Genomic DNA, 13,462 nt, shown 5'->3' with positions numbered 1-13,462 from the left:
GAGTGTTAGATTGTTTTTTTCCTCTAGCAATTAGATTTGGCCTTTCCTCCCTTTAGGGTTTCCCAATCGCTATCTCATCACTGATGGTCCTTCCTATCCCACCCTCTCAAGAGGGCGGCATTAACTCGTATTTGCCTACTGCTTCTCCAATTGTCATAAATGATGGTAGATGGCCGCATCTTTTTGCCAACTCCACCCCAAATAACAAAGGAGTTTCTCTGTCATATGTGGAGCTAGAGACCATAGACGGTCAAAAGGTTGTGAAATGTTGTGAGTAGTATTTTGCTGATGAAATAGCTCGGTGGGATGCCGCTCTGGTCGAATATATGCTTGTCCCTAAACCTTCCTTTACATCCATGAAGAGGTTTGTGCAGTAGCACTAGGAACTCAACGGAGTAGTCAGGGTCTTCAACCTTGAAAGCGGAGTTTTCATTTTCGATTTCCAATCTGTGGAGCTCGACCAACAAGTGCTCAATAATGGTTTGTGGCGATTTGGGGCTAGACCATTGATTCTCTGGCCCTAGTCGATGGACATTTCGCTCTCATCTAAGGTGGAGGATCGCTTGCCACTGTGGGTTCGTTTTCCAGGGCTTAGCCTTTATCTGTGGGGGGAGAAATGCCTTGAGCGGATTTCTAGCGTGCTAAGGCGACCAATCTGCACCGACAAATGGACAATGAATAGTGAGAGACTCTCCTTCGCTCGAGTTTGTCGTTATGGAAAGATTTACGAAACATCACTGCTTCATTCTCAGAACTTTGGATTGTGCTCAACGATTCAACAAGGTTTTGTACCCTCAGGAGAAGGTTGGGGGCGTCCAATTATGCAATCCGTCATTCAACTTTTTGTGGACTACATCTGAGACTCCAACCTTCAGGACCTCAAGTGGAGTGGTAACCCTGTCACGGGAGCAACAACAGTTTCAGAAACAACCACATTTTTTGTAACTTAGACTGGGTGTTGGTTAATCCCCATTGGACTGACTCATTTCTCTCCTCTCAAACCATATTTCTTAATCTCATGGTCTCTGCCACTGCCTCACCTTAGTTATGTTGGAGCCATGCCCGCGAAAGAAGAAGCAACAAATTCTCCTTTGTCAACTACTGGCCTTAATATATGGAATTTCTTCCCTTAGTAAGCGATGCCTGGTCGGTTCTGCAGCAAGGGACTCCCTTGTTCATATTGCTCTCCAAGATGCGTGAGGTTAAGAATCGTCTCAAAGATTGGAGCCATTCCAAATTCAAGGACCTCGATCAGCAAGTAGATGACGACAAGGCTTCCCTCGACTCAATCCAAACTCAAATTTGTCTCAACCGAGGGGGGGGGAGAGACAACCTATTTCAAGAGGAAAAGGAGGCAGTATCTCATCTTCGCCAAATGTCCACGACCCATGAAGTTGAGATTCACCAAAAAATGCGAATAAAGTGGTTGGACCAAGGAGATAATGGCACGACCTTCTTCCATCAAGCTCTCAAAGTGAGGTGGTGTCATAACCATATCAACGCCATCCAAAACTCCTAGGGGGTGTGATGCACTCGAAGGATGGCATCTTGGATGAGGCTGCGAATTTCTTCCACCACTCTTTTGGCGGATCATCGTAGGTGATCTGTCCTCATTTTGAGCTTCCAGTTAATCGCTCCCTCTCGGTCAATGATGGCCTTCTCATCACCAGGCCTTTCACCATTGAGAAGATAAAATAGGTGATTTTTCCTACGGTATTGACTAGGCTCCAGGCATAGACAATTTTAACTCCAAATTCTTCAAAGCTATTTGGGATATCACCAGAGTCGATGTGTGTTCTGCCATATAGGATTTCTTTATAAATAGGTGTCTCCTATTGGAAATCAAGCTCTCCAAGCTAATTCTCATTCCAAAATATGGATCCCCCTCTTCCTTTTCTGACTTTTGTCCTATTGCAATTAGTTCTATCTTATATCGGTTCATTGCTAAGCTCATTACTAACCGTTTCAAAGGAGTGCTTCACTAGCAAGTGGACAAGTCCCAAACGGCTTTCATAATAGGTTGAAATATTTTGGATAATGTCCTCCTGTGCTAGGACCTATTCCATGACTACCACATGCCTAAGGGCATGGCAAGATTTGTGGCTAAAATTGTCATACCCGCAAACCACCCCCTGGGAGGATTCGGCTAGTGACCCGAATACCCGAAGTATTCGAAGACCTCCAGGATCCAGATGCAGTATTTACACGTCATAAGCACAACACCATATCAAGATAAAAAGGATTTTATTGATCAGAGTGCGCGAAAAGTACAATTCACAAGTTTATATTTATATATATATATTAATTTCATTCAGATCCCCTTTTTCCCTGACAACCTGGATTTACATAGTTTCATCCATCGGGCCAGAAACAAGCTATACTAAAATATTTACAATGGAAATACATCGTCCAAAAAATGTAGAGTTTTAACAAAAGAAAACAAATGAAAAGACTTCGTCATCAGTCCCTGTTCTCCAAGTAATCCCCTCCGCCACCATCATATCCACCTGCAAGACCATCTAAAAGAAAATATTCCATAGGAGTGAGCTCCACCGAGCCCAGCAAGTAAAGGATAGACCATACACAAGCAATCACACATACAAAGCAAAAATCCTAATGCATGGATTCAATTTTAAACCTAATTTCCACCTAACAAATAATGCCTAAGTCTCTAGGTCGTACTACGCCAACAACTGGGGAAAACAGACTTGGGTCCGTCATCTCAACCCAAGCCGAAATCCTCAATTGTTGCATGGAGCCCACACCGGTCGTAATCCCCAGATCCCCCCGTGGGTAGACTCCGATAATCATAGCCTAGACCCCACCCTGGTGTTCCACACACTCCTCAGTGACAGGGAGCTATGATCACCCAGCACCTGGACCCCTGCTGGTAAGGATTGTAGTACCAAGGAATGACGTCCCTAGCCATGTGCAGACTATATGGCATAGTACGAGGTGTACAGTGCTCCCGCATCCCATACTACGACACACCATACCTCTCATTTCCAAGCCATCTACGACATCTATTCTAGCATACAAATCACACCTTCAAACATATTCCACATTTCAACATAATTCCACAATTTCATAATCACAAGATATGAATGAAGTAATTAAAAAGACAAATTCTAATAAAAATAAATTTACACATGCATGTTTTTTGATAATTAATCTAAAATGATAAATACTCCAAAATAAAATCAAGGCCTATCCCCACTCACCTTGCTTTAGTTGATTTTGCGTTGTCGGGTTAGTTCACAAGTCGTTTGTCGGTAGGTTCAATGATCCAAGAGTTAGGTCCTAATATTTATAAACCAAATATATATGTTAGGAGGTATCCTGATGTTTCTAGAGTTCCAATATAGGTTAGGTTAATTTAAAATAGGTCTGGAGCTAAGAGAACACCTGACAGAAACACTGGTCTGTGTTTCTGGTTGACCAGTGACTTCCACCAGAGACAAATAGCAAACGGAAAATTGACTCGAGAGTTAGATTTCTAAAAGTTATCAACTAAACATGCATGATATATGATATTCTAATGATATTGAAATCCCAAGATAAGTTAGGGTTGATTCGGAATAGATTTGGAGTTAAGAGAACATCTTTCTATACTCTGGTCTATGTCTCTGGTTGACCAGTAACTTCCATCAGATACAAACAGCAAGGGAAAAGCGACTCGAGAGTTGTGTTTCTAAAAATTATCAACTAAACATGCATACTAGATGATATTCTAATGATACTGAGATCCCAAGATAAGTTAGGGTCGATTCGGAATAGATCTGAAGTTAAGAAACACCTTTCAGTAACTCTGGTCTATGTCTCTGGTTGACCAATAACTTCCACCAGAGACAACCAGAAACGAAAAAATAAAAGAAAAATAGAGTTTTAATGGAGGTTTTGGGTTGGTCTTCCCCAATTCACATCAGGGATGATTCCTACATATAAGATTGAGTTCTTGTGACTCAAAATAGGCTAGGGAGGTGGGCAATTTGGGGAATTGGGGTTAGGATAATGGCTATGGTTCAGATATGTAGGAATTAAATCAGAGTTATTGTTTTTACATGAACTACACCAATTGGAACTAACTTATACAATATGATTAGACTCAGTAGGGTGCTATTTGATGGTAGCACCATCAATCAATGACCTAAATGAAAACTTACTAGTAAAGTCTAGCATAAATAGGAATAACTTGACTGAATCAAACAACCATCTAAGTAAACCCCTATCCATAAGACTGGAGCTTAGGTTTTCCCAAATCAGAGATGAACCTGGCTCAAGAATCAGGGTAAGGAAGGAATTTAAAGAAGAAATCATGGGAGAGATGAGATGTGGGGATAAACTTCTTACCAAAAACCGAATATCAGTCCTCAGCTTTCTTCTTCTCTTCTTCTTCTTCTTTCTCTTTTCTATTCTTTTCTTCTCTGCTTCCAACGTATTCCATAGTAGAGATAGGAATAGTGAAAAGAGTTTTAGATTTAGTTTTAGTTTATATAGACCGTGGGTTGAGTCAGTTAGTTTAGTCTTATCCCAATTAATTATAAAAATAATTAATTGACCAAATTTATGTACAAGGGTTAGTTAAGCGGACCCCACATACCAACGTTGTTGGAAAAACATTCCAATTAGATAAATGGGACGCGACGGCAAAATCCCCTACTCGAGGCAATGGATCCCGCACTCCCGAAACGAAAATCTGCAGTAACAGTAGCTCTAGTTGATATAAGTAGTCGACCAGAGTGATCCACCAGAGTATTTTATATGTTGTCCAAGTGTCGGAACGCCTTGAGCTTTGGCGGTTTCGCGTATTAACACATTTCCAATGATGTTTTCATGCCCCAAATACCCAAAACATGGTCAGGGTTGCTTTCCATGATTTATACATTAGATTGTAAATTTTGAAATTTGTATAGGGAAGGTACGCATCATTTTTCTGGTAGACGACAAGTTACCACCAAGATTCCCTTCTTCATCTTCTACTCGTTCGAACACCACAACAATACTCCAAAATGTATACAAGGCTGCCACTTCGGATTTTGGACCTACCATCGGATTCGGGTGGAAAAAGCCAAGCTGTAACAAAAATGGACCTAAAAAAAGCCTTTGACTCAGTGTAGTGGAGCTTTTTGTTCACCCTTCTAAATCGGCTGAATTTTTCTCCTTTATTCATCTCTTGGATGGTGGAATGCATCACCAACCCATGCCAATTTTGTGGTTGCATGAATAGTGGTCAGTCTAGGCTTTTCTCTACCAACTGTGGGCTGCGATAAGGATGCCCCCTAGTCCCTACCTTATTCTCTATAGTGCCGCAACACTTCTTTGACTCTTTGGGGCTTTTGGCATCTACAAGGCTTTTCCAGTACCACCAGTTGTGTGCTAGGCCAGGCATCACCTCTCTTTGTTATGCAGATTACTTATTCATTTTTAGAAAGGCGACGATGGAAAATGCTGAGGTGCTCCAACAATGTTTCTCCCACTTCTCGGTTACATCTGGCCTCTTTCTCAACAATGTCAAATCGAACCTCTACTTTACGGACTACTTCCTCTTGTTGTAGATGCAAATCTCGACCTCGCTAGGCATCCCGGTGGGTTCATTCCTGATCAAGTATCTGGGTGTCCCTAATTCACCCAAGAATATGCGACCAAATGATTTTGAAGACCTAACCACCAAGGTGGAGTAGAAGCTTGCCTCCTGGAAAGGGAGGGCCTTATTATTTGCGGGCTGGTTGCAGCTAATCCATCCTGTAATCTTTGGCACCATTTCTTATTAGATAAGGGTGTTAAAGTTACCTCAGCATGTGATTCATCACCTTGAGGAGATTATGGCCAAATTCCTCTGGATTGATCATGTTGGTCGAGGTTCTTTTAAGGTGGCTTGGCACAAGCTTTACCAGCCCAAAGAGGATGGGGGTCTCAGACTCCGGCGTGCCGCAGACTGAAACCGTGTCAGCTTAATGAGGCATATTTAGAATATTTCATCGTGATGGCTTTGGTGCTACTCCATTTGGCCTCTCCCTACCCCATTCAGATGCTCGGCCACTTGGAAAGCTATTCTTGAGACCCACCCTTCAGTGATTCTTTGCACTAGGATTCTCCTTCGAGATGGGGAAAAGACTATTCTATGGCATGACCCCTAGCTCTCAGGTGGTGATATAAAAGAATAGGGTCTCCTCATTGTGCTAGCCATTGGCCATAACCCTTTCAACTTGGTTAGCTCTACCTTACCCTAGGCCCTTTCAGAGGGAACCCCCGGCAGATACAGCTTGCGCTCTCGCTGGATGGATATTTGCTCCACCAAGTTCTTACATCCCCTCCCTGGGGACACAGTTTTTTGGACCCTCGCTTCATTTGGCCTTTTCTTGGTTAAGTCGGCATGGAACGTCGTTCACAGTCAGGGCTCTGAGGTGAGTTGGCACGGTATCATCTGAGCCCTATGGCCCCACCCCCGCTTCTCTTTCATTGCCTGGTTAGCGGCAAAAGAAGCGTTCACAACCAAATCAAAGATGGCTCGGTGGGGTATTTCAACGAAGCGCTTCTACTACTTATGTAACCTTAGGGATCAGATTTTCGACCACCTCTTCTTTGGGTGTTCATATTCTCGTCGGATCTGGCAAGAGATCCTTGCTATGTGCAGCTACCATCGCAATCCTATTAACTTATGGCAAGGGGAGCTCAACTGGGTGGCAACTCATTTCAAGGGTGATGCCCTTGTTGCCCGTGTCAAACAATTTTGTTTCTCAGCCACAATTTATAGAATCTAGGCGGAAAGAAATCATTGAGCTTTCTAAGGCCAGGCCCGACATCATGCATCGGTCGTCCTCACCATTATCAATGATACCAGGCTAAGGTTTTCTGACCATGACCTTTCTATGAAGGACTCCCCTTCCTCCTGTTTCTTCTTTGAAAAATGGAGAATTCCAATCTCCTATTGTTTTGTCTGTGAAACTCCCTTTGCGTGGATGACTCCACCTCAAGGTTGGACGACAATCAACTATGACGGGTCCGTTACATCTTCATCTGGAGGATATGGCGCCATTGGGCGTAATCACCGTGGGCAGCCCCTTTTTGTTGTGATAGGGGGAACTATAGATAGAAACATTCTTCGGATGGAGTTATGGGGCATCAAAGTTGGGTCCTAAATGCCCTCAACCTTGGATTGGATCACATCCTATGCTGATCGGATTCCCTCGCGGCCATTCAAATTATTAAGGGCAACATGTCTGCGCCATGGCACATGATAGATGCATTGAATTTTCCTTCTATTTGCATGAGACCAATTTTTGTGCAGATTTTTTGGCAGGTTTTGTCCATTATACTCAAGAACTTCACTTTTGTACAGATGGCCTCCCTACGAGGCTAAGTGATCTGGTGTAAAAAGATGCATCGAGTCACCTTTATTTTAGGTTGTAATCCCTTTTTCTATTAAATATTCGTTTCCATTTCAAAAAAAAATAAAATTTGGGATACGATGAGAGTGCATGCCAATAAATGGATGACTAACAAATGAAACGATGCATGGACATATAAGGAAGGGTATGTGATTGACTTTGAATATAACCATATGACTAATTCAAAATATTTTTTAGATACTCGATATTTGAAATTCCGCATGGCTGCCCCAAATTGAGGGCTTAAGGATTCCTCCTTCAGTCCTGATCCACCGCTATTACTATTGATGAACTTTAAATTAATTGGGTTTGGAACCATATCTTAATCTTTGACTTCTTTCTTCATCATATTGCTACTTAAATTACTTCTATTTCTCTAAGTTTCTTCGTGAGGATCAGTGAAAAGACCAAAAGTTGTTGCTTCCTACCTTTCCTTAAGGGAGTCATCTCATTACTCATCAACTAACAGTGTGGTTTAGAAATCTATTGGAGGCTTAAGATTCAACCCAAGTTCAAGATTTCCCTATGAAATTTTTTGAAGGGGGGAACACCTAACCTTCCAAGCTCAAGACCTTCATAGATATTGATGATCATTGTAGGCTATGCAATTCTTCAGTTGAGACTGATTAGAATCTCTAAAATTCTTAGAAAAAATTTATAAAAGAATTTGGGCTGCCTACTCACTTGGCCTTCAGACTGAATTCCCACAAGGATTCAATCCCTTTAGTTTAATAAAATCCCTAATCACAAACCCAAGTATCACTAAAGGAGACAAATCCCGCATCCTATCCATGGCCACTATCACCTATTATTTCCTATGGAACACTAGGAATAACTTGGTCTTTAGAATATTTAAACCCAACCCCTATCTCCATCTCACTCATATAGACCATTGAGAACATGAGCTCAATCCCTCTCAGTATCCCAATAATCATACTTCTAACCCCTAATAATCTTGAAAACTTGATGTCTAATTGGTTTTAATGAATTTTTCAGTTCACCACCAAAAAAAAAAAAAATTTCGTGTAGAGATACAAGCATTGCACGATATTGCAAATGTTATATTGGATAGGATTGGAATTTTATAAATAGGCATACTAAAGGTTTCCTGCTTACATGTCAAATTTTAACCAAAACAAAGTTTGTCAAAGGGTAAAAAAAATGCCGAATAATTCAAGATTGCATTGAAAAATTATGAGTATGGAGGGAAGGTGCATAGACTTATATAGTTTAGTATATTGTTGAATCTGAGTCTGAAATTTATTATATAGCCAATTCAAGCAGTTATCTAGGCATCCATATGGTTGAAATTGTAATATCGCCTTTCAAGTGATATATTTGATTTATGGTATAGAGATACACTTTACAGTTTACACTGGCTGGTATAGAAAAACTTTTCACATAACTTATGTGTATTACCATAGGTAATTTATTGATCTAGTGTCCATTATTTCAGATATATGTGACAAGTAATATATTTGAGTTGATACCTTTTTGCAATAATCTATATTTGATAGCATACACAAATAACAAAATATGTTTATGGGTTTTTTTAGCATAGCTAGTGTTGAGAGCCTTCTCAATATAGGACCCACTATCTTTGTGCCACATGGATATATCAATTGTTTGACACAGAGGACATGGTCTAAATTGGTCGTGCATATACATGCATATCCATAGTACTTTGACCATCGTCGTGCACTTTCATGTAATCCTAGATTTTTCAAAACTCTATTTTGCCAAATGACAAACTTCATTTGAGCTGAAATTTAACATCCATAATTTTAGATACTATTTTTAAACAAGTTTCCACCCCTTCCATTCACCCTATCCCTATCCCCCTATTGAAGGCTATCTATCCATTTGGATGCCATAATCTCATCAAAGGTGGCAATGGGATTGGGATGTTTGATTCTCAATGGCCATAAGAGTTGTGCCAATTTTCATTTTCAGATGACTTGCTTCAATTCTCATGGTAAACGGTTTTTTGCTTGAAGTAGATTCATAAATTTTCCTCTTCAAAGTGTTTGCACAAAAGGAAACAACGAATTTGGGTTCGAGGCATATCTAATTTGTCACATGGCTATTAATATTTAAGCCATGTTGAGAGGTCTCTCAACACTGGACCATATAAATTAGTGTTTCCATTGCTTATATTATAAAATTTATATTCCATACTCTCTTGGCCAATCCATTTTCTTCCTCCAAATACTTTTGAAATCTCCACAACACAATGAAGAACATAAATCAGCCAAATTGCCAATGTATCCACTGAATCTGGAGTCCAAAATCTCTCACTGTCTTGCCTTTTTTCATCTCTATACAAACACATTGGTTCCCCTCTTTTACTGGCATTTCTTCCCTTAATCTTTATGAGTTTGAGCACATCTTTCTAAGACTCAAAGGGGTTTACAATAAAAGAGTGTATCACTACTGCCGGATGGGCTATGCTATGCGATACAATTTGGTGCTTACTTAATGATTCTTTCATTTTTCCCAGATTTTCGGTATGAGAACCCGGCTGATGTAAAATACAATCTAGTTATAATTTCAGATGCCCCATTACCATCCTTTTTGTTTACTTTTTTAGTGGTTCTTGTCAGGAGAAAATATATAGTGGTTTTTTTCTTTTTAATTAAAAGATGGGAAGTAATTTTTTGTCCTGAAGTGTGGCCTACGCCAGCACTCCCATGTGCCTATCTCTCTCCTCCTCAAAACAAGGAGGTAGATGTGTCTTTTCATATGGGGAGGAGAGAGATAGACTTGTGGGAGTGCCGGTGTAAGCCACACTCCCGGATAGAGAACTTTCTCCATTAAAAGGTATAGTGGTTCTTGCATTTTTAACAAAGCATGAAACTCACGTGGGTAGCATAAAAAATAAAAAAATTCATGTGGCATAAAATAAATAAGGTAAAGAGAACGCTCCTAGTGCATGCGGTGCACTGTCTTTGCACCCCGACATAGTGGTGCGCAAAATGACTGTCACACCCTCGGGTTTTTTAGCTTTTCCATTGAGGCACGATGGTCATTTCGCATGCCCTTGTATCTGGGCGCAGGGGCAGCACACCAGGTGGCATTCTTTCTCCCAATAAATAAATAAAGGAAAAGAGAAAGCTACGTAGGCATGTGCGGTGTGTTGGACACAAGAGGCGCACAAAATGATCGTTGGCCCCCCAGGATTTTTCATTATTCTATGACAGTGCAACGATTGCGCTCTTGTGTGGGTGCAATGGCAGCGCACCGCATGCACCCAACTAGCATTCTTACTCTCATAAGTAAATAAATAAATAAGAAGAGGTTTTGTATATGGATGTGTATCATGCACGACCATGTATACAACATCATGCACGCCCATGCATAAAAGATTTTGCCAATAAATAAATAAAGGTAATAAATGGCTCCAGGTATCTAACGTGTTGACAAATTGAAACTTAAGTACCTAACATTTCACATATTGCAAGGGGTGTGCCCCATGTTTGGTGCGATCAAGTGGTGCTCGTTATCCCATAATTATTTTATATTTTTAAAAATGTAAAAATATAATGGGATCCAAACATGGTTTGAGGAAGCTGATTTGGCCATTGCATATACCGATCCCGAATCGATGGGTCAGTATGGACAGGGGTAAAAAAGAAAAAAAACTAATTATTTAATGAAAATAGAGCCGATACGACTAATCCAGACTGATACAGTTGATCAGGATCGGTATCAGTAGATACCGATACTGATACCTATATCGATTAGGCGATTACTAGTAAACTTGACCCCTCTATTTACCAAAAGAAAAATCATTGTCCCCCCTCTTGGTTTTTTATGTTCTTGGAACCCCACCCCACCTTATGTTTCCCTGCAACCCCACTCTTGCTCAATCGCCCTCTCCTGCTGCAATCAAATCACCCACACCCTACAACCTCCCGCCCCACCCTCCTCAAGCTCCTTCCCTATTCTTCCTACCGCCCCACCTTCCACTGTAAACCCCCTCCCTCCCCATTCTTCCACATGCCCCACCCCTGCTGTTATACCCGCGCCCAAAACACAGCCTAATTCCCTGGGCCAAATTGTTTTTTTTTTCCCATTAATTAGTGTTGCAACGCCGCCTACGGTCAATACCTGTGACCCTGGGCAATGGCAGTCAAGAAGATCACTAGAATAAAAGGGTGCAATTTCGGTTTGATGAGCAATGACACCACCCAAGGGTGAGCTTCTAACCCTAAGTGTTTGGTATACATATCCTCCTTGAAATCCTTGAGGTGCGGGCCAAAGCCCAACAACCTTTGTTGTTGTTTTCAACCAGTTCAGCAGGAACGGATTCATGAACGGATCCACTACTAGTGAATCCGCTCGATAATCCTTCCATGTTGTCTTATAATTGTTGCTGTTTTTCTTGTGTGGGACCCACGTGCCCGTGTCCCGGGCACCGTGGCTACAATCCCGGGCATGGTGGAGCCCACCCTTACCCTCACTTGCATTGTTGGATCACCTAAGTGGGCCCACGTCGCCCAATTTGAGTTTAAATGGGTTTTAAGACTTAAGTTGCCAACCAAACATGGCCTTAGGTCCTTTCTAAGTTATGAGAAGGGGACTTGAGATCTTGAGCTCATTTCTTTCTCTTGAAACCAAAAATCGTGAGAGAAGAATGGACAGAAAGAGGAGAGGAAGAAGAAGAAGAAAAGAAGGGAAGGGGAAGAGGGAGAAAACTTGCCATCACCACCTCTCCCTCCCCTTTGCTGTCCAAACACGGAAAGAGGAAGCCGTGGAGAGCTTGGGAAAGAAAGGGAGGAGAGAAAGCAAGGAGAAAGAAGAGGAAAAGGAGAAAAGAAGAAAGGGGAAAAGAAGAGCCAATCCTTGGAGGGTTTTAGTGGGTTCAGCCTTGTAAGGTAAGACCTCCTAGTTCCTTGATTCTCTCATCTTCTCTCTTTAAACCTTAAATCTCTAACAAGTTCAGTCCTAGCTTAGGGTTCCCTTTGGAACCCAATGCTGTGAATGGGTTCTTAGCTTAGCTCCAGCGTGAGTAAAACTCATTCACGGACAGCTACCTACTCTATTCAAACATTCCAAATAGACTCGTGAGCTTGACGTAGAATGGGAACCTTGGAGGGATCCAAATCCTTTAATCCCTAAGAACAATGTTTAGTTTAGGTCACTAAGACCTTAATGAACTTTAGGAACCATCTTGACAGGCCCTTGAAGCCATTAATGGCCTTGGGAATCAATGTGGAAGAGATTCGGAGTTGAAAACTCATTCCTGCTGCGAACGGATTCTGGAACAGACTCATCGTCGTGCCTCCTTTCATAAATCCTTTCCTTACTTTCAGAGCATAATAACTCAACGGACTCACCATCATGCCTCCGTTTAATTATCCGTTCCCCTCGATTAGGATTTTGATTATTGAGAACGGACTCACCCAACAAAATCCGTCCATAAATCCGTTCGTACTGACAGCTTGACCTCTGCTTAGTGTTTTAGCCATAACTTTGTCTATACATATCGTATCGATGCGATTAAAGTTGTGTTGTAAACTAGAGTCAAAGGGCTACAATTCCTATGAAGGAACCTTAGACCCAATCCGAATGTAAGACCCTATAAAGTGGGTCCAAACACTGAGGTTGTGTTTTCACAGCAAATCTAGAACAGAATTTTAATCCGGTGACCTCGCCCATGTCGTGGCTGTCTGAGTAGGACTTGCTAAACTTTAATGGGATTTAATTATTACCTAAAGTGCCCCCTAAGTAGACTAATTAAGTGACTTATTGTGGTGCCAAGGTCTGCCCTTGATGCCCTTAAAACCCCTTTCCCCTCAATGGTTTTGAGTTGGGAATCTTGGAATTTGAAGTTCACTTGGGGTTCCATTGGGACCCAAATCCGATGCTGATGGTGTATTTTGACTCCCTCATTGGACTTGGACATTAATAATGAACCTAAAAAATCCTTACTTGCAACATTGTTGCTGTTCATAACTCCCACCAACTCTAAACCCTCGATTCGACCAATATGGGGTGTAATCCCTTGTAAACCTTAGAAGCAATGAATGGTTGGGAACCCTATGACCAAAGGAAGGTTTAGGGCACCCTCT

Source organism: Telopea speciosissima, chromosome 10 (assembly GCF_018873765.1).
Source record: "Telopea speciosissima isolate NSW1024214 ecotype Mountain lineage chromosome 10, Tspe_v1, whole genome shotgun sequence".
Classification (NCBI taxonomy): Eukaryota; Viridiplantae; Streptophyta; class Magnoliopsida; order Proteales; family Proteaceae; genus Telopea; species Telopea speciosissima.
The sequence above is the reverse complement of the archived record's forward strand: the minus strand, read 5'-3'. Positions refer to the sequence as shown.